Source organism: Medicago sativa, chromosome 1, assembly GCF_051527215.1.
Source record: "Medicago sativa cultivar Bolivia chromosome 1, Bolivia_mono, whole genome shotgun sequence".
Lineage (NCBI taxonomy): Eukaryota > Viridiplantae > Streptophyta > Magnoliopsida > Fabales > Fabaceae > Medicago > Medicago sativa.
In genome coordinates this window covers 23,795,238-23,822,303 of record NC_140749.1, presented here as the reverse complement: position 1 = coordinate 23,822,303, position 27,066 = coordinate 23,795,238, and the positions used below count along the sequence as shown (strand labels likewise).

General features: G+C 36.0%; 2 non-coding genes across 2 annotated transcripts; both read right to left on the bottom strand.

Moving 5' to 3' along the window:
• Positions 1 to 4,404: 4,404 nt before the first annotated feature.
• On the bottom strand, positions 4,405 to 4,512 carry LOC146953757 (small nucleolar RNA R71). Its single transcript, XR_015025197.1, has one exon. It is a non-coding gene; the product is annotated as a small nucleolar RNA R71 (small nucleolar RNA).
• Positions 4,513 to 16,284: 11,772 nt separating this feature from the next.
• Positions 16,285 to 16,390, bottom strand: LOC146953756 (small nucleolar RNA R71). Its single transcript, XR_015025253.1, has one exon. It is a non-coding gene; the product is annotated as a small nucleolar RNA R71 (small nucleolar RNA).
• Positions 16,391 to 27,066: the final 10,676 nt, after the last annotated feature.

Genomic DNA, 27,066 nt, shown 5'->3' with positions numbered 1-27,066 from the left:
AGATATGATAAATTTTTGAAAAATCATGATTATTTTCAAAATATCAAAATTAATGTAGTGTTTCTATTTAATAACTTCTTATTTTATATGTAAAACACCGTCCAATGTTTGCACCGCTGCATCTATTGCAGATTTTATGTGTTGATATCTGCATGAACAAATTTTTATGGACATATATGAGAAAAGTGATATGATAAAATTTTGGAAAGTTTTGACTATTTTCAAAATATAAACATTAATGTAGTGTTTTTATTAAATAACTTTATATGCAAAATACTGTTCAATGTTTGCACCGCATCCGTTGTAGATTTTATGTGTTTATATCTACAAAAACAAATTTTTAAGTACATATATGAGAAAGTTGATATGATGAAATTTTAAAGAGACCACCCCAATATATCGAGAGTCAAAACAATATTCTCATATACAAAGGTCAGTCGATAGACAAAACATAGGGTTCGACCACCATCTATGAGAACTGTACACAAATGTGGTATTATTTGCTTTTAGCCACCAAAACGAATGAAACTTAACTTTGTCCAAAAAATGATCAATGGGGGTTTGGATGTTATTAAAGAGCCTGTTATTACGCTCATTCCAAACCAACCAAACACACAACAACCAAATTAGCTGTAGAAAAGATATGTGAGTCTTCGAATGACCTGTGTAATGAATAAACTGAATGAAGTGCTCACGAATATTGTGAGGGTCGACACCTAAAACGCGTATCCAAAACCTGATATGCTGCCACAACAAACTGAATATATCGCAATGAAGGAACAAATGAGATGCTGTTTCATCCTGACCGTACCCCGCCACACACCTAACCGCGTCAGTCTGAATAATGCCGCACCTCACTAGGTTGTTCTTGGTCGATAACATGTCCCGCAACAATCGCCAAGCCAGGATAGAGACCTTCAAAGGAACCTGCTTATGCCAAACAAGTTCTCCCATAACCTCAGGAGAGTGATGGGCCTGATCAGTCAGAATCTAATATGCGTCACTCATAGTGTAACCGTCAGAAATGTCGGGATCCTACTGCCACCTGTCAGAAATATCAGACTGTAAAACAATATCGTCAAGTCAATGCCTACACTCCACTACCATGTCCTCCTCCCACACCCACAAACGTCTCCTCCACCTCCACACTTGACCTCCATCCTCCCAACCAAGCGCAGAAATCTCCTCTACCATACTCAACTTATTAGTCGACAAATTAAATAAACGAGGAAAACGCATACGTAAAGGGACATCACCAACCCACCTATCAAACCAAAAGAAAGTGTTTACACCATCCTCTATCCTTCTCGACACCCTTTACGGAAACCAGCCCCCCTCGGTACCCCATCCCTAATCTTCGTAATCTCTATCCACCACGAGGAAACACTCCGTCCCCCAACCTCCAACCTCCCTGTCTCCTCACCATATCTCGCCACCAAAACCCTATATCAACATTAACGTAGTGTTTCTATAAAAAAAATTATATGAAAATTAGGGATATTAGGAGATTAAAAGAGATATGAATAAACTATTTTCCTATATTTATGACATAAAAGAGTAGAATAAATTGTTCTCCTATATTTATGTCATAATATATTGCATGCACTTTCTTATAATTTAATAGCAAGTTGACAATGAAGCCCACTAATATTGTGACATTAGAAGTCTAACCGAGGATCTTTTTAGTAACAGTTTGAATCTCTCACAAGCATCATAAAGAGGTTCACTCTCCCCCTGCTTAAAATTGGAGATTTTATGTCTCTTCTTCAAATATTTGGACATAGGAAAAAAAATAACCTCTCAACGAACATAAGCTCTAACTCATCCCAGATAACCTGTCCCGCAACAATCGCCAAGCTAAGATAGAGACCTTCAAAGGAACCTGCTTATGCCAAACAAGTTCTTCCATAACCTCAGGAGAGTGATGGGCCTGATCAGTCAGAATCTGATATGCGCCACTCATAGTGTAACCTCAGGAGAGTCATGGACTCCTGGATCATAATTTTAACTTGTTATAGCGAGGGACTAAATCCATGTATGAAAAGGCAAAGATTTAATTAAGATAGAACGTATTCCCATGTACAAAATATAGACACGGACCTCATTTCCTAATACACTGTTTTTATTTTTATCCTCCTATATGGACACTCTTTAGCATTTTCATATATATGAATTTTGTTACAATACACTCACTCTTTTTTTATAAAGGTTTATGTTAGCAACTTGTATCTTTTGCTTTGGAAAAGAACATGTTTTGCAATTTACATTTAAATGATATTTTTTAATTTTAAATGTCCTAGATTTTGAGTCTTCCTCGGTCTCTCTTTCCTTGTTCCCCGTTAAATTGCTTTTTATCACTGTTCTTCGCCCTCTTTTTCGTTGCAGATTTAATAAATAAGTAAAAACCTTAAAATAAGAACAGTTGCAATAATATATTCATCATTTTCGTAGAAGAATCATGGTGGAACCTCTTTCTAATCATGTACACACACGGTACACCTCTTTCTAATCATGCTTCTTAGTTGTGCTTGTTATTGATGAGTCATAGATAGTCTAATTTATTGCCTTATTTAGTTTAGTTTTATTTTAGATTTGATTTTATTTTATTGCATTTTATTTTAGTTTAGAATATTTTACTTCAAATTGTCTTTTATTTTATTTTAGGAATAAATATATGGTGGAAGGTGCCTTGGAGCAAAAGAAAGAGGACTGGAGCAAATACAGCGCAAGAATACGAAGATACGGGGCAAAAATATGTTCCCCCAAAGTCAGAAGCTTGGCACGGCCCGTGCCAACATGTGGCACGGCCGTGCCCGTCCCCAGAGTCCACTTTTGCTGCTTTTCTTCAAGCCCAAGTTACCCTGTTGCAGCTTTACCGTTTTATCCTTTTAGTTGCTTAGTTTCTAAGTCAGATGTAAAGCTATAAATAGAGTAGCTCTCCACCATAAACAATCATGCTTTACTTTGATTATTTCAATTGCTATTTTAATAAAAGTCTTTATTTTCCCTTTTACTTTCTTCGCAATTTACTTTTCTGTTATTTTCTCTCTTCTTCCCCCATGTCTACGATGAACATGAGTGAGTAGACTTCTTAGTCATAGTATTATTGGGGAGTCTAATGACTCAATCCTAAACAAAACATGTCTAAACCCTAATTTCTATGTAACCCTAATTTCTAATCTAGATTCACCGTCTTAACGTGGATTAACAATTATCAAACTGTGGAAGCGAAAGCGGAGGGTTTGATAATCGTTAATCCATCATCCCAAACATCAATTCATAAAGCGAGAGCGGAGTCTTGATGTTGGAACAAGTGAATCTAGACAATAATTGCAAAACAGTGAAATAGTCTTTGCAATTATTGAGACAAAGAGTAGTTTCAATCCTCTATGCATCTTCTAGTAATCATGTCAGTGAAATAGGCTTGGTTGCTAGAAGTACACTCTCACCGGACTTTCATCGGAAAGGTGAGGGGCTAAGGGAAACCGGTCTTTAGAAATTAGTGTGTAAATCATGAAATTAGATGTTTAGGTTTTGTCTAGTGAAGGATTAGTTATTAAGATGAACCAATGATCCTAAGACCCTTTATTATTATTGTTTTTACCTTCAGCAATCAAACTCTTTCTTATCAACTTTCTCTCCTCTAATCATTCATTAAAAGTTAATTAAGTTGAACAACTCCCTAGCGGAACGATACTCTACTTACTACTATTACTTCGATAGGCCGTGCACTTGCGGTTTGACCCTATCAAGTTTTTGGTGCCGTTGCCAGGGAGTTGTTGATATTTGATTAACTTTTTAATAGTGATTAGACTATAAAAAAAAAATAAAATCTTTTTCGTTGTTTTATTTTATTTTATTTTATTTTATTGTTTCTATATTTCTTTCTATAAAAAAAAAATCTTTATTTGATTCTATTTTATTTTATTTACTTCATATAAAAAAAAAATCTTTCTCTTTATTTTATTTTATTTTATATATAAAAAAAAATCTTTATCTATTTCTTCTTTTGCCTTTAACTTCTTGGGAAGATAATAACGATATGGCTAAGGAATGCACTCTCATAGAGTATGCAATCCCATCTTCAAATGAGTCATACGATGCTATTGTGTACCCAACGGTTGATGACAATTTTGAAATAGAACCTGAACTTATTGAGTTAGTTCAGCAAAATCAATTTTTCGGATCAACCACTGAGGATCCGAATTTTCATATTTCAACTTTTTTAAGACTCAGTGGAACCGTGAATGCAAACCAAGAGGTCGTAAGGCTGCACTACTTTCCTTTTTCCTTAGGGGGAAGAGCTAGTGCTTGGTTTAATTCATTAAAACTTGGTTCTATCACTTCATGGCAACAAATGAGGCAAACTTTTCTTGCCCAATTCTTTCCTCATTCTAAAATTGTTCACTTAAGAAAACAAATCATACAATTCACTCAAAAAGATGGAGAATCTCTTTACGATGCGTGGGAGCGTTTCAAAGAAATGCTTAGACTCTGTCCCCATCATGGTTTAGAGAATTGGCTTATTATTCACACTTTTTATAATGGCCTTTTGTATCCCACAAAAATTTATGTTGATGCAGCTGCAGGTGGAGCTCTGATGAACAAAACATACACAGAAGCATATGCTTTGATCGAGGACATGGCACAAAACCACTATCAGTGGACCTACGGAAGGGACACCACTAATGTTGCTCCTTCACCCTCTCAGAAAGAGGTAGGTATGTATGAAAATTCTTCCCTTGATCATCTAGCTGTTAAAGTTGACGCACTCACACAAAAATTTGATAAAATAAATACTAGTGCTGTCACACCTCCCCCTGTATCACCTCTTTGTGAAGTTTGTGGTGTATTTGGCCATATTGGCATTGATTGCCAACTAGGTAGTGTTGTTAGAAGTCCTGAGCAAGTAAACTATGCTCAATATCATCAAGGGTTTAAAAATAACCAAATTTTTTTTCAAACCCCTCAAAATCTTTTTGGACAAGAAACAACACCACCCGGTTATGCAAACAACCAAAGATTCACTCAAAAATCCAATTTGGAAATTTTGTTGGAAAACTCTATTGCCAACCAAAACAAACAACTTCAAGAACTCAAAAACCAAACTGGATTTCTGAATGATTCTCTTTCCAAGCTCAATACCAAGGTTGATTCTATTGCTACTCACTCTAAAATGCTTGAAACACAAATCGCCCAAATAGCCCAACAAGTGGCTACATCTTCCCAAACACCGGGAGTCTTTCCTGGTCAAACCGAAGCCAACCCCAAAGCCCAAGTTAATGTCATATCTTTTAGGGGTAGTAAGTTAGGCGAAACTTTTGCTAAGGTTAAAAACATTGGGAAAGAAAATGTCAAGCCCTTAGGTGATAAAGTCGTGATAGAAGAAGCTAAACCACTTGAAGAAAACAAAACTCCATCCCCCTTAAATCCTGAAAAGCTTAAACTAGAGGGTAAGTTTGAAAAATTTGTTAACATACTTAGGAAGATTTGCATTCAACTTCCCTTTGCTGAAGCTTTGTCTAGGATGCCTCTATACGCCAAGTTTTTAAAGGAAATTTTTTCAAAGAAAAGGGCTATAGAGCATATTGAGACAATAGCTTTGGCTAAGGAAACTAGTACAATCATCCAAGAAGCACCCCCTAAGCTTAGAGATCCAGGTAGCTTTGCCATACCATGTGAAATTGGGAATGAAACCATAAACAAAGCCTTATGTGACTTAGGAGCTAGTGTTAGTTTGCTGCCTTTGTCTCTTCTTAAAAGGATAGGGATAGGAGAGTTGAAACCTACCGAGATGGAATTAAAAATTGCTGATCGTTCTACCATGAAACTTGTAGGATTTGTCGAGGACATACCTGTTAAGATAGAAGGGATATACATCCCAACAGATTTTGTAGTCGTTGACATTGAAGAGGACGATGACGTCCCCATAATCCTAGGTAGACCCTTCCTTGCAACTGCAGGAGCTCTCATTGATGTTAAACTTGGTAGGATAGTCTTTCAAGTGAGTGATAAGATGGTAGGATTTGAGTTGGAAAACGTTATGAAAGGTCCCGCTCTTTACTCTTGTTGCATGCTTAACGATCATGTTGTGAAAGAACGTTTTATAGCGTCATCTACACAATATGATATCTTTGATCCATTCTAAGGACTCTTTCTAACCTTCAAGCTAATGACATTAAAAGAGCGCTTCGTGGGAGGCAACCCACGCATTTAATTGCTTTTGTTTTGTTTTTCTTTGTTTTAAGTTGTTTTGTAGGTAATTGTCCAAGTGTGATTCGAAAAAAAATCAAGAAATTGAAAATTTTTGAAGCCCCAGGACCAGAAAGGTGGCACGGCCCGTGCTATGTATGGCACGGCCGTGCCAAGTTTTTAAAAGAAAATTTGAATGTTGAAGTCAGGAAGATGGCACGGCCCGTGCCAAGGGTGGCACGGCCGTGCCCGTGTTCTAGCACACTATATACCAATTTTTCTTCTTCTTCTCCATTCATTCTCAAACCACAAACCTCTCTCTACCTTCAAACTTCTCTCTAAACCTCCATAACCTTCAAACCTTCAAACCTCCATATCTCACTCAAATCTTAACCAAACCACTCAATTCTTTCACCAATCAACCACAAACTTCATCCAAAACAAAAACCACCAATCAAAAACATCATTCATCCATTCAAACCCATAATTCACCAAAACCCTAATCTTTCAAAACCTAACCCAATCACCACAAAACCTCAACCAATCTCCATAACTAAACCCTTAAACCTTACTTATACATCCACCCCAACCCTAAACCGATCCTTTCCACCAAAAATCTTCCCAAACCCCAAACTTTCATACCAACCATAACCAAGGTCAAATGGCTTCAAGAAGAAGAAGTGGAAAGGAGCCAGCAAGTTCCTCCGGTCCTCCCCCAAAGAAGCAAGCACAAGTGAAGAATCATGGAATAAGCTTCAAAAACAACAAGCAAAGGGACAGGTATAAAATTCTAATTTCTAAACACTTGCATCCTTCTCGTTATCCTGATCCCAACACTTTAGATGTGCTAGAGCTGTTTGATGATGTTTCTAGGTTGATAGGAAAGTTAAGTTGGACTGATTTGCTGAAACCTATGCGGGGTTATGAAAACTTCACTTATGAATTTTTAAGCTCAATTGTTTTCACTAAAGATAAGTTGAATTTTGATAACCCTAACCATAGAGTTGTTTTTCGGTTGATGAATGTTGATTATGACATGTCACTTCAGCACTTTTGTGAGGCCTTAGGTTTTGCAAATGAAGGATATATTCATGATCATTGGGATCCTAGCCTAAAACCGGATAACTATGACCCAGCTGCCTTTTGGACACGCATCACCGGCGTTTCCAACTATGTTCCTAGAGCCAACAAAGCTAGCAACATCCACAACCCCGTACTTAGGTACCTCCAAAGGGTAATGGCTTGCACTATTTGGAGTAGAACCGAGCTAGGAAACACTAGAACCGATGAATTGTTCATGCTATGGGCAATGCTCCACAACCACCCCGTCAATACTTGTTTTTATTTGATTGATTACCTAGACTTTGTCGGTACTAGACCGGCCGGTAGAGGAGACATAGTGGTGGGTGGCATCATTACATATATAGCTAGATGTTTTGGAGTGGGTGAAGATGAGGGGATCAAACCAATTGAGGGAAACAATAGGCTTAACATAGAAACCCTTATTGCTATGATTTTTATCAAACATCGTCCACCGCTCCATTACCAACTTAAGCTAAATATGCCAATCGTGTTTTTATTGCCTAACCCATCTCGGACTACCACCGAGGTGGAAGAAAATTGGTTGTATGTTAATGATGTGCAGGTTCTTGGTGAGCAAGATGATGAAGAGGGAGAAGGTGCTAACTTGCACCATGAAGAAGGAGAAGGTGCTAACTTGCACCAAGAGGGGCACCATGGCCATGAAACCAGTGAGCTTAATGAGAATCAAAGATGGGCATGGATTCACAATGAAATCGAGAGGATGAGCACCGAGCAACAAAGGCAAGGTGTTGAGATCTCCGGCCTTCGCAATGAAGTTCAAAGGGGCAACCGTGTCAATGATGAAAATAATGAGATGCTCCGTCGGATGATACAACACCTCCAACTCCAAGGTCCTCCTTATGGACCTCAATAACATGTGAGCTTTCCTCTTCCTCTCTTCCCTTCTTCTCTCTTTCTCTACTCCTCCTCTTCTACTCCTTCTTTCTTCTTCTTCTACTTCTTCTTCTTCTTTTAATTTCTTTTTCTTTTGAATCATTGAGGACAATGCTTCCCCTAAGTGGGGGGGGGGGGGGGGGGGGGGCTAATAAAGTGTCTAGAGTCGTAGTGTTCCCAAACTCCCTTGAACTTTATTCTTTTGTTTTGTTTTTATAGCAAGAGGCATGACTAAGTAGCTTGTTTTTAATGTAAATATGGCATGAAAATTTTTGTTTTGTCTCTTCTTTAGGTCGCCTCTTGTACATGAAAATAGTTTCTTGTGTTTCTTATGTTCTTGCTATACCCATATCATGTTTTATTGTGAAAATTCTCCAATGAGAAAAGCACCCGGTTGCAATCCTTGAGTAAATGTATGAATTGGTATTTTAAGGAACACGTTCTATCTTTAGTGTTAACTTAGACCCTTTAAAGTCTTAAGAGTAAAAGTAGTATAAGTTTGTGTGGGAAATTAATCAAATTGTTCTTAATTGTTATATTCTTATTAATTTGTTAATGTTAAATGGGGCGGGAGAATGGCACCAACATGTGGGGGAAAGGACAATCCCTAACTTCCTAATTGTGGTGGTGACTCCCTAATTTGAACCTAAAGTGAAACAAATCCATCAATGCTAGGGGGAAAGGACAATTACATCCAAAAAGACTTCCTACGCGGAGATGAAACAAACAATTTTGCAGCACTGCTTAGGGTGATTTTGAATCTAGGGGGAAAGGACAATTACATCCGAGAAGACTTCCTATGAGGATAGATAGCCCCTAAGCATCTGCAGCCCCTTGTGCTTAATTGTTATATCTAATTTAATTTTAACTCAAATTCCCATCACTCTTATATGAAATGAAGAAAGGACTTTTCTCGGTTACTTTAGCACTAAGGATAGAACCTATTCCTCATAATATCTGTCTTATACAGGAGCAAGAAAAGGGTTGGACTGCACACACACTCACTTGAGACTTGATGTTGGGTAGAATAGGTTCATGAGAAGTAGTTGAAATTGTAATTAGTGTACTTGAGGCAAAGCTTTTCTCTAGAGACATTTGTTCTTAATATTGCCATAATCAAATCTTTTGTTGCTGCTATGTTTGCTGCCTTTTGCTTGAGGACAAGCAAGGATTCAAGTGTGGGGGAGTTTGATGAGTCATAGATAGTCTAATTTATTGCCTTATTTAGTTTAGTTTTATTTTAGATTTGATTTTATTTTATTGCATTTTATTTTAGTTTAGAATATTTTACTTCAAATTGTCTTTTATTTTATTTTAGGAATAAATATATGGTGGAAGGTGCCTTGGAGCAAAAGAAAGAGGACTGGAGCAAATACAGCGCAAGAATACGAAGATACGGGTCAAAAATATGTTCCCCCAAAGTCAGAAGCTTGGCACGGCCCGTGCCAACATGTGGCACGGCCATGCCTGTCCCCAGAGTCCACTTTTGCTGCTTTTCTTCAAGCCCAAGTTACCATGTTGCAGCTTTACCGTTTTATCCTTTTAGTTGCTTAGTTTCTAAGTCAGATGTAAAGCTATAAATAGAGTAGCTCTCCACCATAAACAATCATGCTTTACTTTGATTATTTCAATTGCTATTTTAATAAAAGTCTTTATTTTCCCTTTTACTTTCTTCGCAATTTACTTTTCTGTTATTTTCTCTCTTCTTCCCCCATGTCTACGATGAACATGAGTGAGTAGACTTCTTAGTCATAGTATTATTGGGGAGTCTAATGACTCAATCCTAAACAAAACATGTCTAAACCCTAATTTCTATGTAACCCTAATTTCTAATCTAGATTCACCGTCTTAACGTGGATTAACAATTATCAAACTGTGGAAGCGAAAGCGGAGGGTTTGATAATCGTTAATCCATCATCCCAAACATCAATTCATAAAGCGAGAGCGGAGTCTTGATGTTGGAACAAGTGAATCTAGACAATAATTGCAAAACAGTGAAATAGTCTTTGCAATTATTGAGACAAAGAGTAGTTTCAATCCTCTATGCATCTTCTAGTAATCATGTCAGTGAAATAGGCTTGGTTGCTAGAAGTACACTCTCACCGGACTTTCATCGGAAAGGTGAGGGGCTAAGGGAAACCGGTCTTTAGAAATTAGTGTGTAAATCATGAAATTAGATGTTTAGGTTTTGTCTAGTGAAGGATTAGTTATTAAGATGAACCAATGATCCTAAGGCCCTTTATTATTATTGTTTTTACCTTCAGCAATCAAACTCTTTCTTATCAACTTTCTCTCCTCTAATCATTCATTAAAAGTTAATTAAGTTGAACAACTCCCTAGCGGAACGATACTCTACTTACTACTATTACTTCGATAGGCCGTGCACTTGCGGTTTGGCCCTATCAGTTATTCCTTAGCTTTAAACCTGTATCATAATTTGGATTTGTTGCAACGAGGACTCGTTTGTCGTAGTATGAAAAGATAGAGATTTAAATAAAAGAGAAATGTTAATGAGTGTACTAAAGCGCTTATTTTAGATAGTAAATTTGTATAAAAATTTGTGCATTCAATGCATCGAATTGATAAGTTAACTCAATCTTTCATTTTTAGCTCCAAACCTTTATTAGTTTTATCTTTAAATGTTGACGTTTAAAAAAATGGGTCATGCTACTTGTACCGTTAAGGCACATGTTAAGGAGTTGATAAATGGTACATATTTATTACAAAACATTAATTTTCTATACAAAATTTCCATTTTAGGTTCCTTAACATATGTCATAAGGGTACAAGTTACCATTTCCCTAAAAAAATTATATTTAATTTATTACATGTTAAAAATATCTTATTTTCTAATAAAAGAGATTATTAAAATGTTCTTAACACGCGTGTCAAAAAATCATTTAAAAATATAAAAGTTTAAGTATAATTAAACAAATTTTAATTTAACAAGGACCAACACACACTTTTAGTCCTTGCAAAATAAAAATTTGTTTTATTATACTTAAACTTTTACATTTTTGATATATTTTTTACAAATTTATTTAGAACATTATACAAAGTTTGTGCGTAAAAAAGTACCTCAAAATTTGATTATTAGACCTTGAGGCTTACTATAACCTATTTTAGAGGGAAACTCAGTCTACAAGACAAGAGGACAAAAACTGAGGTCCTCACCTGAACCATCTTGACGAACAAGGAACAAAGGTGTCAAGTTAATTGACGTTAATCAAGCGCTTATTAGAAGTGATGATAGGTCTTCTTACATTATTTTTAGCATGTTTTTCAGTCATTTTTGGTAGGTTTTACATCCAGAATAGATGAGTATTAGAGCAATTGCTTATGATTTAAGAACATTTGTAATATTTTATTAATTTGAGTCTGTAATTCTATTTTTCCCGAAACATAGCAATTTTAGGGTGTTTTGTTGTAATTCACGAAGAAATCATGCAAATCGGCAAAGCAAGACATCTGAAGATTTGTGAAGACCATGGGTCGATGAAAGAGTGAAGATTTAAGAGGCCTCAAAAGACGTTACAAGGGGAGTAATTATCTTTCCAAGTTCCAAGTCAACTTATATGGAAGCAAACACCCAAAAATACAAAGAAACTAGCACTTTAAGTACTGGACTGCACTCACATGCGCCTAACGCACAAAGTGGGGTTCTTGGCGCCCAGAAGTACTACACATAGGCACCTGGCGCATGAATGTAGGCGCGTGGCGCCCAAAACACCACACACATGCGCTTGTTGCATGGTTATATGCGCCTGACGCCTAATCCTTGTGGGCCAATGCGTTGTTTTATGATTTTTTGGTGCAAAAAGCCCGATATATTAGCCCAAGTTCAGGTGGAAACTCTCCCTATAAATAATGCTCTCCTCAATCACAATTTCTCATTGAGAACGAAGTGGTTCAGAAGGAAGGCAAGCATTAGGAGCTTCAAGGGGAGAGTTTCTCTCGTCGCTCCAAGTTTCTCTAGAGTATGTTTTATTTCTTTTGTAATTTGTCTTCAGTTACCATGTGTAACTAAATATTTTTAGGCTATGGTTCCAAGATGAACCTCTATTTTGGTTGTTGGATAATTTATTTATTTTAAAGTCTTTATTTAGTTATTTATCTTTATGCTATTTAGTTTTCCTGTCGTGCGTATGATTTGTCTCCTCTGAAGCAGAACCTTGACTTAGGCACTTAGGGAGGTGAGATTACCTAATATTGATGTATATCTGTCTAAACAGAAAGTAATTAATTAGTAACTAGGGAATGAAGCTGAAAGAACGCAAACCCAGCTGGGAGTAAGGTACATAGGAAGTGACATACATATATCACTACAAAAAAAAGCTGCAATTAGCCAGGGCCTTATGCCAGGGGCATGAATTCCCTGGGAAATTTGCCAGGGGTAGAACCAGGTAAACCCCTTGGACAACTCAGAATTTGGAAAGGACGAGTGACAGGGCCTGATGACATGTTGTCATTACGTAATTTTTAGGACTTATTTTGACATTTTGATAGAGTTCTGAAGCAACTATAAGGGTCCAGAAGTGTTAAAACATCAAGAAAACATCAGGAGCTTGAATGCTTACGTCGCGGCGCGTTTACAGGAAGTGTGACGCGATTTTGAGGAACAGAGAGACATGTTTTTGAGCTGCTCACAACGTGGAGCGATGGATAAGCAACGTGACGCGATTGAGAAGAAGGATCTGGAATCACTCGAGGTTTTTTGAAGCATCGTGACGCGATAAGATCGTAACGCGGCGCGATTGTGCACTCAGGAAAATATTTCCTATTTAAACAGAAGTCAGACTGAGAAACAGGGGTTACAATTTTGGAGAACAAAAGTGCGATTTTGAGACTTGAAGGCTGCTTGAAGGGGGATTTCCTCCTCCTTTACTCAGTTCATGTATGTTTTAATTATTTCATTGATTATGCTATTTGTAAACTCAATTATGAGTAGCTAAATCTCTCAGAGATTAGGTCAGAGATGAATCTATGTAACCCTAATTGATCCATGTTGCTGTGAAACTCTATTACTTATGAACGACAATCTAGTTTTTATTCAATTCAATTGTTCTTAATGCTTTTTATATCCTTATCAAATATAAACATGATTTAGTGAGAATGAATGACAACTGACCATAGCTTTCAACATAGACCGAATTGAATTGTTCTAATAAACATGGTTAGTCTAGGAATAGATAATCGTTTGTTAGTGATATTAGGTTAACATGCTTAAACCCTTCAACGATTATTAGACCACTTAAGGAATTAGGGGTTGTAGTTTGAGAAGAGGGTCCTAACTCAAGGGATTGATTAGGGCTAATTTGTTAACTATCGTAAAAACTAGAGAATCGTTCGTAGGAATAGGTGCAATATACCAATTAGGGGAACATAGAGGATTCGAAAGACCTGATCTCATCTCTCTCCATATTTTATTAACCAATCTTTATTTTCTGTACTTGATTACATAAAATCAAATCAAATCTACTGCCTAGTGGCAAACCTTAAATAACTTTTATTCATCCTATTTCTATAACGCAATTGATTTATTGAGATTAAAAACAGTCCTTGTGGGATCGATATTTTACTACTTCGATAGTTATTGGTACACTTGCCAATTATCTATCATGGCCTACCCCTTGCATAAGCCCTTGGATTTTTCAAGACGAGAAACTTAAATTCAATTTGGACTGCAAAAACTGAAAGCTATCAGCCTATGACAAGAGGAAACTGAGGGCATGCCCCTCGCAAATTGAAAGCTGAAATGGACAAGACCATTTTCCTTCCAAAGTTGTTGTGTTTCTCGTTATTTTCATGGAATGCAATTTTCCAGGGGTGCTCCCACGTAGAAAATAAAAACAAATAAGTAATTTAAATTGTTTAGTCGAAAAATACCAATAATCTTCGACAACGGCGCCAAAAACTTGATGGTCGGATTAGGCTAGTGTACCAAATCGTCTACCATGTAATAAAGTGATAAGTGAGTATTGTATCCACAGGGATTGTCATTTCGTCCAAACAACTCATGTTACTTATTTTAAGTTGACGATAAAATAAAAAGATAAAGGGTTAAGAGATTTGCAATTTTTATCTATTTGCAACAGAGAAAGTTACCTGCTTTTGGTTGCAGAAATGTAATAGTTGTTAGAGGATTCTTCGAATCTCGCCTATTTATTTGTTGAATATTAAATTAACATTCATGTCGCATCTAGTTATTCTAAGTGAACTATTTATGTGCGGGGATGCTACTACCCTAATATGTCATGAAGTTACACCTGCTGATAGCATGGAGATCATTATGTGCGGGGTCTTGATGACATACTGCCATTACGTAATATTTAGGACTTATTGTGACATTTTATAAGAGTTCTCATGCAATTTTCACTATTCCGGGGTACAAAAAGATGAAAAACTGAAGTTCTGCCAGACCAAATCGCGCCACGCCAAATTGAAGCCTTGCCGCGATTTTGAAACAACAAATACACACTTCCTGTAATGAGGAAATCGCGGCGCGCCTATTAACAAGGCGTGGCGTGATTTTGCTAGGTCAGGCCCATATATCTCTATAAATACTGCACTCATTCTGAAGAAAAGGAGTGACAATTTTGGAGAGCAAAGTGCGATTTTGAGACATCGGATACGGCTAGAAGGGTGATTTCTTCAACCTTTTACCAATTCATGTATGTTTTAATTATTTCATTGATTATGCTATTTGTAAACTCGATTATGAGTAGCTAAATCTCTTAGAGATTAGATCCGAGATGAATCTTTGTAACCCTAATTGACACATGTTGCTGTGAAACTCTATTTTGTTTATGAATTCAATTCTAGTTTATTCAATTCAATTGTTCTTAATGCTTTTTATATCTTGATCACATATAACTTGATTTTGTGAGAACGAATGACCACTGACCATGGCTTTCGACTTAGACCTAATTGAATTGTTCTAATAAACAGGGTTAGTCTAGGAATAGATAATCGTTTGTTAGTGATAATAGGTTAACGTTCGGTAAAACCTTCAAGAATTATTAGACCACCTAAGGAATTAGGGGCTGTAGTTTAAGAAGAGGGTCCTAACTCAAGGGATTGATTAGGGCTATTTTGTTAATCATCGTAAATTAGAAGAGGATTCATAACAAATAGGTGCAGTAGACCAATTAGGGGAACTTAGAGGATTCGAAGGATCTGATCTCATCTTTCTCTCATATTTTCTTAATCAAATCTTTATTTTCTGTTACTTGATTTAAATAAAATCAAACCAAATCTTCTGCCTAGTGGCAAACTAAAAATAAACTTTACACATCCTATTTCTATAACGCAATTGAATTATTGAAGTTAAAAACAGTCCTCGTGGGATCGATATTTTTACTACTTCGATAGTATTTGGTGCACTTGCCAAACTTCTATCAAGTTTTTGGCGCCGTTGCCGGGGACTGTTGATTTATTTCAACAAGGCAATTATGTTATAATTTAGGATTTCTGCAATTTAAATTTCTGTTTTTAATTTTTATTTTTCTGTTTTAGTATTCATTTGATTACTTTGCGTTGTGCAGTGCTACTAAGGTATTTTGCTGTTTATGCGAGGTAAGGTGAGCTCCGACGATCTCGAATTCGATCCAGAAATTGAAAGGACTGCTAGAGCACTCCGGAAAATTGTCAGGTCGAAAAGGTTGGCTCATTCCGTTCCACCGGGTGTTCGAGAACAAATACTAGAGCCACTCTCAACTGAATCTGAAACTATGGGAGACCCTGCACCAAAGCCAAAGCTAGGAGATTATGGGTTAGCCACTCATCGCGGTCAACTGACCCATACTTTTCAACCAGCTAACCCCGTTGCTTTCGACATCAAGACAACTGTCCTCAACGGTTTGAGGGACAAACAATTCGATGGGACTGAAGCTATGAGTCCTCATGAACACTTGAGCCGCTTTGCTGAAACTTACGAGTTTTGTGTGCAACCAGCCACCGTGACTAAAACACAAAAGAAACTAAGGTTATTTCCTTTCACCTTGACGGGAAGAGCAAAAGATTGGTTGCTAACAATACCAAACGGGACTGTCCAAACATGGGAAGAGTTAGAGCTGAAGTTCCTTGAGAAATATTTCCCTATGTCTAAGTATTGGGAAAAGAAGATGGAGATCTCTAACTTTAAGCAAGGAGAAGGTGAATCATTGTATGATGCTTGGGAGCGATTCAATTTGCTTCTTAAGAGATGCCCTAATCATGAGTTCACCGAGAAACAATACCTTCAAATCTTCACTGAGGGGGTAACACCAAACACTAGAATGTTCTTAGATGCTTCCGCGGGAGGTAGTCTCAAGAGCAAAACTGATCATGAAGTCCAGGCTTTGATAGAAAACATGGCTGGAAATGAGTATCATGCTGAAGCTAAGAAGAAGGAAAGAGGAGTGTTTGGGGTAAGTGAACAAACTCCTATCCTTGCTAACCAAGCAGCTATGAACAAACAAATCGAAGCTCTAACTAAGGAGTTTCAAGGCTTCACTCTGGCTCATAAGCAACAACAAGTGGCTGCAATTAAGTGTGATCTATGTGGTGAATAACATCCAAATGGTGAATGTGTACCAGAAGGCTCTAGTGAAGAAGCTAACTACATGGGAGGATATCAAAGGCAAAATCAGTACTACACTCCAGGAATCAACAAGCATCCCAATCTAAGCTACTCGAATAACAACGCTTTGAATTCTCAGATGCTTACCCCTCCTCAACAACAAAGAAAGCCATCAGCTCTTGAGGAAACTATGATGAATTTTATGAAGATGACTCAAGGCAACTTTGAAGAGATGAAGAAAAGTCAAGAAGCTGAAAGAAAGAACAATGAAGCTTCTAGGAAGATGCTTGAAACTCAACTGGGGCAATTAGCTAAGCAATTGGCTGAACAACACAAAGGCGGATTCTCAGGTAACACTAAAGACAACCCTAAGAATGAGTCTTGTAATACTATTGAATTGAGGAGCAAAAAGGTTTTGACACCTTTAGTTCCAAAAGCTCCAAAGAAGGTTGATGATGTAGTTGAGGTGGAGGAAAATGGTGAAGTTGAAAAAAATAATGAGGGTGTAGTTGAAAAAGAAAATGATCATGGAGTAGTTGAAAATGAAAGGAAGGAAAAAATAGAGGGAGAAAAAAGTGAGAAGTTAATTGATGAAGATTCAATCTTGAGGAAGACGAAGAGTCAAATATTGAAGGATGGAGACAAACCACAGGTTATTCCATCATATGTGAAGCTTCCATACCCTCACCTTTCAAAGAAGAAAGAAAAGGATGAAGGTCAATTCAAGAAGTTCATGCAACTTTTCTCACAACTTCAGGTGAATATTCCTTTCGGTGAAGCTCTCGATCAAATGCCGTTGTATGCTAAATTCATGAAAGACTTGTTGACTAAACGAAGGAAGCCTAAGGATGATGAGAACATAGCACTTTCTGAGAAATGTAGTGCTATTCTTCAAAAGAAGCTGCCACCTAAGTTGAAGGATCCTGGTGCATTTACTATCCCTTGTTCAATTGGACCGGTAGACATTGGTAGAGCTTTATGTGACTTGGGAGCAAGTATCAACTTGATGCCCCTTTCAATGATGAAGAAGCTTAAGTGTGGGGAACCAAAACCAACAAGAATGACCATTACTTTAGCTGATCGGTCAATCTCTTATCCTTTCGGTGTGCTTGAAGATGTGCTAGTCAAGGTTAATGACTTGGTGTTTCCAGCAGATTTTGTGATCTTAGATATGGCTGAAGACGAAGACATGCCACTCATTCTAGGAAGACCTTTCCTTGCAACTGGTCGTGCTTTGATTGACATTGAGCAAGGAGAGCTAATGTTGAGATTCCATAAGGAGCAAGTCGTGTTTAATATATTTGAGGCCATGAAGCACAAAGATGAAAATCCCAAGTGTTATCGGATTGACATTGTTGAAGAAATAGTTGAAGATGACTCTTGTGAACATCAACCAACACAACCTCTTGAACGTGCAATTGTGAATTCTATAGCAAGTTGCGGTGATGATGAAGATCTTGAAGAACAGCTGTAAAAGTTTTGCAAAGTGGATTCTGGTGGCCCACCCTTTTCAAAGATTGCCACGACTTTGTCACAAGATGTGACAGATGCCAAAGGACAGGTAACATATCAAAGAGGAATGAAATGCCCCTAAAAGGAATCATCGAAGTTGAACCATTTGACTGTTGGGGTATTGACTTTATGGGACCATTCCCTTCCTCTTACTCTTATCTCCATATTCTAGTCTGTGTTGATTATGTCACAAAGTGGGTTGAAGCGATACCATGTGTTGCTAATGATGCCAAAACTGTTGTCAACTTCCTTCAGAAGAATATTTTCACTAGGTTTGGAACCCCTAGAGTATTGATTAGTGATGGGGGGAAGCATTTTTGCAATAATTTTCTTGAAAATGTGCTAAAAAGGTATAACATTAAGCACAAAATTGCAACTCCCTATCACCCACAAACTAGTGGTCAAGTAGAGGTTTCAAACCGACAGCTGAAACAAATCCTAGAGCAAACAGTTGCGTCAAATAGGAAAGATTGGTCTAGGAAATTAGATGACGCACTGTGGGCATATATGACAGCCTTTAAGACTCATCTTGGGTTTTCACCCTATTAGTTAGTCTATGGGAAGGCATGTCATCTTCCAGTCGAGCTAGAACATAAAGCTTATTGGGCCATTAAGGCATTAAATTTTGATCAAGTAGCCGCTGGTAAGAAAAGAATTTTGAAACTTAATGAACTTGAGGAGATGAGGCTTAGAGCGTATGAAAATGCACTCATCTATAAAGCCAGAACAAAAAGGTATCATGACAAAAACTTAGTGCCTATGGATATTAACTGTGGACAACTAGTTTTGTTAAATAATTCCAGGTTGAAGCTGTTTCCTGGGAAGCTCAAGTCAAAATGGTCTGGACCATTCTTGGTCAAAAGTGTGTCACCATATTGAGCTGTTGAATTAGTGACACCTGAAGGTGATCGAAGTTTCAAAGTGAATGGACAAAGAGTTAAACCATACCTCGGCGGCGACCTACCAAAAGAAAGGGTGGGACTCATTCTTAAGGACCTCTAAAGATCCTTAGCAGTCAAGCTAGTGACGATAAAGAAGAACTGAGTGGGAGGCAACCCACTAGATTTACATTGTTTTCGAGTCATTTTGTTTTTATTTTCCCTTCAATGTCAAAAGTCCGTAAACAACTTATTTCCCTATTGTAATTGCTCCTGCACTTGTTTAATTAATGAATTTGTTTTGTTTCATGTGACCTATTCCAGTTTAGTAACAGTTGTTTGATGAAACGGTATTCCAAAAGTTCTAAAGGAGGGGTGACTTGATTCAAAGGCGAAGTGTACGACGTTGCTAGGTAGTCACATACTCCCAAAAATCTCAGCTATAAGGTTCATTGCCAAATTTTGTTTTTCAATTTACTTATATTTAGATTAGTTTTCCATGCAACTACATTTCCAGAACTTGCATTGTTTCTCTATTATTGATTGGTCTTTGTTAATTACACATTGAGGCAAAAGTGCTTGGTCCTGAGAGCCTTTTTGAAGCCTACCCTGTTTTAATTTGTTGAATTTATCCTTTCTTAACCAATTGTGAGCCGGTAGGATTAGAACTTTTTGTTCGGTGACAAACTACATTACAAGCCTAGAGACTTTTAGGACTTGTCTCTTAATGTATTTTCTGAGTTAAGGCATTGTAGAATGTTGCTAAATATTAAGTTTGGGGTTGCTATTGGAATTTGCAACCAACTAAGTTTGGGGTGGGGGTACTAGAGAATAAGAGAACAAAAATGAAAGAAATATGAAATTGTCATGCAAATTATACACAAAAATGGTGTGTCAAAAAAAAAAAGAAGAAATTGAATGATGAAAAGGGACAAAACATTGAAAATCCGAGTAACTTCAAACTCGATTGTCCCTAAATGTTGAAAATAATCTCTAGTACCTTTGCATTGATTGTTATTCCACAAGGTGAATGATTGAAGGATTGAATTTTGTGCTTTAACTTCCGTAGGAATGCCTAACTCAAATTTTGTGTAGCCTACTTATCCAAATATATCCCACCTTTCACCTAAGCCCCGTTATAACCCTAAAGACCTCAAAAGTGTGTAATGATATTGACTTTGATTGATGTTTAGAAACTTTTCAAGCGTATGGTAATATGTAGACCTGCATGTCGACTGGTAGAACCCTATTTCAATTTGATGCGAGGAGTTGTGAATTGGTGGATGCGAACAAGTCAAACTAGCTCATCTTTAGCTAGAAGGAGAATGAACTTTTGGGTACTATCGTTTTGTCAGGTAACTGTTATTTTACTGTCGTTTGTCACTGTTGCAAGCAAATTCCTTGAGGACAAGGAATGGTTTAAGTTTGGGGTTGTGATGACATACTGTCATTACGTAATTTTTAGGACTTATTGTGACATTCTATAAGAGTTCTCATGCAATTTTCACTATTCCGGGGTACAAAAAGATGAAAAACTGAAGTTCTGCCAGACCAAATCGCGCCACGCCAAATTGAAGCCTTGCCGCGATTTTGAAACAACAAATACACACTTCCTATAATGAGGAAATCGCGGCGCGCCTATTAACAAGGCGTGGCGCGATGTTGCTAGGTCAGGCCCATAAATCTCTATAAATACTGCACTCATTCTGAAGAAAAGGAGTGACGATTTTGGAGAGCAAAGTGCGATTTTGAGACATCGGAGACGGCTAGAAGGGCGATTTCTTCAACCTTTTACCAATTCATGTATGTTTTAATTATTTCATTGATTATGCTATTTGTAAACTCGATTATGAGTAGCTAAATCTCTTAGAGATTAGATCCGAGATGAATCTTTGTAACCCTAATTGACACATGTTGCTGTGAAACTCTATTTTGTTTATGAATTCAATTCTAGTTTATTCAATTCAATTGTTCTTAATGCTTTTTATATCTTGATCACATATAACTTGATTTTGTGAGAACGAATGACCACTGACCATGGCTTTCGACTTAGACCTAATTGAATTGTTCTAATAAACAGGGTTAGTCTAGGAATAGATAATCGTTTGTTAGTGATAATAGGTTAACGTTCGGTAAAACCTTCAAGAATTATTAGACCACCTAAGGAATTAGGGGCTGTAGTTTAAGAAGAGGGTCCTAACTCAAGGGATTGATTAGGGCTATTTTGTTAATCATCGTAAATTAGAAGAGGATTCATAACAAATAGGTGCAGTAGACCAATTAGGGGAACTTAGAGGATTCGAAGGATCTGATCTCATCTTTCTCTCATATTTTCTTAATCAAATCTTTATTTTCTGTTACTTGATTTAAATAAAATCAAACCAAATCTTCTGCCTAGTGGCAAAATAAAAATAAACTTTACACATCCTATTTCTATAACGCAATTGAATTATTGAAGTTAAAAACAGTCCTCGTGGGATCGATATTTTTACTACTTCGATAGTATTTGGTGCACTTGCCGAACTTCTATCAGGTCTTACTCTCCCAGTTGGTTTAAGGTTATCCCTCTGATGGCTAACTACATTTGCTGGTAACACGAAGATCTTTACGTGTGGGTCTTGTTAATTCAAAGGTACGTAATTGAAGCATGAACTTAAATTGGCCTTTCAGTTTTCCCTAAAGCCATGAAGTTCCAAAGTTCCATTAGGTTAACTCATCCATGAATCTTAGGTATCTCAACACAAACTCTCCCTCTCGGTAGTTTTACAAATGGACAGCCCTATCAGCGTCTACCTTACCAAGGGTCAAGAAGAATGGTTCTATTAGGTTTCAGCTTATTTCCTTTAAGCAGTCGTGTGTTTCCCTAATCTCTAACTAGTTACCTCCTAGGTTCAGCAGAGTTTCTACTCAAGCTTAGTAATGTCACCTCCTAAGTACTTATTACTAGGGTCAACTCAGTTTCGGTATTTTTCGCTAGTTATTAATCACTTACTTCCTGGACAGATAGTTATTAGTATAAGGACATAAATATCAAGATATGAGCATCCATATAGTAATAACAATGCTAGGCCCATTAATATAAGGACATAACTATCAAGATATGAGCATACATATAGTAATAACAATGCTAGGCCCTGTCACAACCTAAGTATCTAATCTAGGGTTGCCCCTACTACAGAAATAAACCTATGCTAACAAAACTAAATAGCGAACAGAAAATAACTAAATAAACGACATATTATTAAATAATTATCCAACAAAATAAATAGGATTTCATCTTATATCTTTAACCTATAACTAATTAGTTACACATGGTAACTGAAGACAAGATACAAAAAGATAAAAATATACCCTATAAAAGATAGAAGAAAATAGAACACCTCCTTGGCTTCTAGAATCGCCTTCCTCTTGAACTGCACCATTTCTGAACGAGAAATTATAAACGAGGAAGGCGGTATTTATAGGGAAAATTTCCACCTGACTTGGGCTAAAAAGCATGGTCTTCCAGGGGCAAAAAAGTCTTAAAAAGCGACTTTTTCTAAAGTCATAAAGTACTAGGCGTTTTATCCATGTGCCTGGGTGCAATAGGCTAAGCTTGCCATGCCCTAGGCGCTTTTCGAAGAGCCTAGGCACTTTGGTACAAATTCAGTGCTGAAATTCTTTTTTTCTTAGCTCATTTTGGTGTTTCCTTCATTGTAAGATGTCTTGTAACTTCTGAATATAATTTCTCCCTCTGTAACATTTTATGAGGCCTATTGAATCTTCAATCATCGTCTTCCCAAGGATTACATAAATCTTCGGATGTCCTGCTTTGCCGATTTGCATGATTTCTTCTGAATTACATCAAGAACACCCTAAAATTGCTATGTTTCGGGAAAACTCTGATTACATACTCAAATATAGAAAAAAAATACAAATGTCCCGAAATCATAGACAATTACTCTAATACATTTCTTCTGAATTACATCAAGAACACCCTAAAATTGCTATGTTTCGGGAAAACTCTGATTACATACTCAAATATAGAAAAAATTACAAATGTCCCGAAATCATAAACATTTACTCTAATACTATTATGTTTTATTGGTAAAACCTACCGAAAAATATGCTAAGAATAATGTAAGATGACCTATCATCACATGTCAATCATCTCCATCCATGCCTATTTGTGGCACCCTGCTTGGACCCCTCTCCCTATTTGACCATACCTCCGGCGACAAGGAATGCCGATGCAATTTCCCGTGGCAATGCTGCGAGCCATCGCCTCTCTCTCATTTTTACAACCCAGCCTCTTGCGCCGTAATTGGAAATTAAGTTCACCGAAAGGAACACATGAAAACAAAATCCCAACTGATTCCCAAAATAATTGCACGACTCCCCACAACAATTGATGAAGCAAATCACTATTGAAGGAGGAATTAGCAAACCAAGTGGAAAAGAAACACTGTTTGTCGACGCAGAGGCATGACTTTTTGGTTTTTCTTACTTTGACTTTGTAAAGGAATAATTTCTAAATTTTGAATCTTTAAAGAGTGTTTCGAAAACACTCACAAGCAATTTCTTTCCAAAAAAAAACGTATTTTCAAACACAGAAAAAGCTAGAGAAAGGAATTAAGAAATTATTTCCTTATCCTATCATGGCTGGTTCTAACTGATCTCATACTTATGATAAAAATTATAACTAATGAGGCAGCATAGGATAAGTTTTAGGATTAACTTATCATATCCGAATGTGGCATCACACACTGGATTGAGACATAATATGATATAAGCTGATTAATAATTTTTTTTCTTCTTCTCAAAAAAATTAAATTTTTTCTTGATAATAATGGCTATTAGGATTTTAGGCTCTAAACATTTGTCTATAATTTCACTTGTATGGTTCATTTGTTGGTTCAATAAGTAATATAAAAAACATTTATCTATAAGTAATTTATATAATATAAAAAATTAAAAACTATTAAAATTAGAATATTTTAAAATATTTATTAAAATTACAAGAATATAAATATTAACATAAATTGTATAACAAATAAAATATAGTTTTCTTACAAGGGTAGATTTGTAATTTCATATAATATACATCACATATTTGTTTTAGATTTTCTAATATATATATATATATAAAATATAATTATTTAGTTACTCATATTTTTTAAAACTAAATAAAAATTATGTATTTAATAGTGTTAGTAGTTTTTCTATGAATTATAAAATTATTTAATTATGTATTTATTATAATTTAAAATATTATATTTGGGTAATTATTTAGTAGCGTTAATTATTTAGTTTCACGCGGATAAATTTCTCATTTAAATATAATGTTATCATAATTGTTATCTTGTTCACATCAACACATTATATAGGATAATTGGTATCCTATCTATTCTATCATATTCTTATCTTGTTTAATATCTTATCATATATCAATCATGCTTTGCGTATCAAAGAGACCCTAAAATAATGTTTTAACTGTGAGTATTCGGTTAAACTCAAGTGCACGTGCGTGAAATGTGATTGTTGCCATGTGTATGTGGGGCTCCATGTTTCACACTGCTGGTGCTACTCATGCTTCTTAGATTCTTAGTTGTGCTTGTTATTCCTTAGCCTAAAAACGGAACCGAAAGTGGACTCCTGAATCATAATTTTTACTCGAGGTACTAATGTAATTTGTTCTAATATGAAAAGAGAAATATTTAATTAAAATAGAAAGTATTTCCATCGTATAAAATATATACATATACACAAAGTTTAAAAAGTAAGTGTAAAAATAGAGTTCATGCTCCATTTACTTATTGCTCAATTTTGTCCATTTAGGTTATGGATGCATGACATATGTCAAAAAAAAGATATATGATAGAATAACTATTTACACTTACTTTTGAACCTTTTGTTTTGAAGATAAGGGAGAATAAACTTGCATATTTTAGTAACTTGTAACTCGCACTAGTACAAAAAACCCTTCTTAAGTCGGTTAAAAAGGCTTTTTAAGTCGGGTGCGCGTCCGACCTAACAGCTCCCGTAGTAAGAAGTTTTTACCTTTTAAGTCGGATTTTAAGTCGGTTGAAAAAGGCTTTTTAAGTCGGGCGCGCTTCCGACCTAACAACTCCTGTAGTAAGAAGTTTATGCCTTTTAAGTCGGATTTAGCAACCGACTTAAGCTCTCATTATTTAAGTCGGTTAATTTTAACCAGACAAGATATTAACTTCTTAAGTCGAACATTTTTAACCGACTTAAAAAGTTAATATTTTTTTTTTTTTTGTATGTAGCATACATGCAGAATATACTTCCATTTTTTTTCCTGCAACCACTTTTTTTTCCACTGCATACATGCAGGATATCCAATGCACTAACTTGTAGTAATAGAAAGATACATTAAAGTGTTGGACCAAAAATACATGTACTTGTCAATAGAAACCATAAACCAAAATCCACATATACTAATTAAAATAAACCATCGGACTACAATGTTATAGGAAAGTAAATATAGCCACTGCACTGGCAGAGTAAAGTACGTGTTAGGACCAAAATGCAAAGAGCAATGATATTTTGACAACCATTTTTTTACAACTTTTGGACAACTTTCTCTCTCATACTCACATGATGTTGTTATATTCTCTCTTCCTTTTTCTCTCTCCATTGTTTTTGACCAATAAGAAGTGAGAAAAACAAGGTTGTCAACAAAGTTGTCATCAAATGGATGTCAAAATATCATTACTCAAATGCAAATAATACAAAAACTCAAAACAGGGCTAACACTGAGCTAAATCTCCAACTGCTAAAAAAGAAAACCAGTCTCACTAAAGCTTACTCCCCACCTGCTCCAAAAACGAGTCTCGCACTAAGATGAATCTGCATTTGCTTCAATAAGTTCCAGAATCAAATTTGCACAATGTTCTTTAACATTTTTAACTTCACCCTTTTGAAAGGGAGTTGAATCCGCAAATAACTGAATAAATAAATGATGACATAATATTTAGTTTATCATATAAGCATGTAAAAATAAAATTAATTAATTTATAATATTTGTTAAAAAAATCTTATACGTACTTGCATCCCAAATCCACAACACCACCGGATACAATGTTCAACAAATGTAGCATGGCAAAGTATTCGCTCTCGTAACAAATTGATTGTCTTCGACTCTGAAATTGAATATGATCAAATGCGACCGATTAGTCGGTAAATACTATTAAAAATATAAGATATTTAACACAGAAACACCACAAAGATGATAGATGAAGTAGTAGCATGTGTAAACAACTTACAGTGGGATAAAACCATACTACTTTATTATGCTTTCTCACCTATTGTAGCTTATTATAACCTTCCATATCTCTGCAATAATTAATACTTAATCGTTAAACTTATATCATTAAACATAACACAGTTCATGTACAATAAATAAATTGAATACTTACGAATCAACAATGGCTGATATTTTTTTATCTGTCGGCTTCTTTCCTAACGAACATAGAAAGGTTACCTCACGCCCCTTCTGACATCTAGTTTTTATCCCTTATACATCTAGTTTTTCGTCTTAGTCCGTGTAAAATTCATTGTAACAAACTGATATATGTAATGTATATTTTTTTTGTTAACAACAACAACCAAGCGTTATCCCACTAAGTTGGATCGGCACATGAGTCAAACAACGCCATAATGTTCTATAAAAAGCCATGTCTTTCTCCAATCTATTAATCTCTAGATCCTTCTTGATAGTTTCTTATTATTCTGTTTGTTTACTTTGGTATTCTTTTAATAAGTTTTAGTCCATGCAATATTTTTTGCATTTAGTCCTAGTATTATTTGGTGTATATGTTGAAAACTAAAAAATAAACTCAAACAAAGAAGGGTGTATTTATACATTTTAGGGAACACTTCATAACAAAACTTTCAAGATATTAAATAAATAATTATATTTTACAAGGACCATAATATTTAAAT